Below are 712 nucleotides of genomic sequence, written 5' to 3'. Positions count from 1 at the left end.
CCCTCCTCAGGGCAGAGCACCCCCTGGTGCAGCCACCCTCCTGGCTCTTGGAGGCACCAACAGCATCTGGGTGTCCACAGGCTCTGCTGTTCCTTTGGGATCTGGGATCCAGGTGCAGGATGCTCTGCTCCTCCACATGCCTGGACCCCAGGGGCTGCACCCTCCTGGTGCCAGCACAGTGGGGTTTGGGGAGGCAGGGGCTGTGGCCAGGCTGGCAGGAAGGCCCATCCATGGCTCTGGCTGCTCCTTGCTGACAAAACCCCTGGTTTGCAGCACAATTTTCTGGCATTTCATCCCAGCCATTGACTTTCTGCTCTGGAGTCTGCCTGGCAGGAAGGCTTTGGGGTCGGGGAGGGTGGGAGCTCCTTTCAATTGTTCGGGTAATGGCAGGAACTGGTTCTGCAGCTGCAGGAACCCAGCAGAACTCGTGTGCAGGGATGGGTTGGGTTTTTTTTTTTGCCACTGCTGCCCCTCCTGTTTGAGCAGTGTAACCTCCAGGGTGTCTGGACTGATGTTTGCTGTGGTGCCACCATCCTTGCTTCAGGGCTGGAGCTTTGCCTGAGCATCACTTGCTTCAGCCCATTTTTTTGGAGGGGGAGGGAGAAATAGGTACCTTGTGGGGTCTGGCTCTTTTTTGGGCAGGGTGGAGTGGACTGGGAAGGGACAGAGGATCTCCACTCCTCCCCCCCCCCCAGACCAGCCTGGGATTGGG

Source organism: Chaetura pelagica, unplaced genomic scaffold, assembly GCF_000747805.2.
Source record: "Chaetura pelagica isolate M959 unplaced genomic scaffold, ChaPel_1.0 scaffold264, whole genome shotgun sequence".
In the NCBI taxonomy this organism is placed as follows: Eukaryota; Metazoa; Chordata; class Aves; order Apodiformes; family Apodidae; genus Chaetura; species Chaetura pelagica.
Note: the sequence above shows the minus strand (reverse complement) of the source record.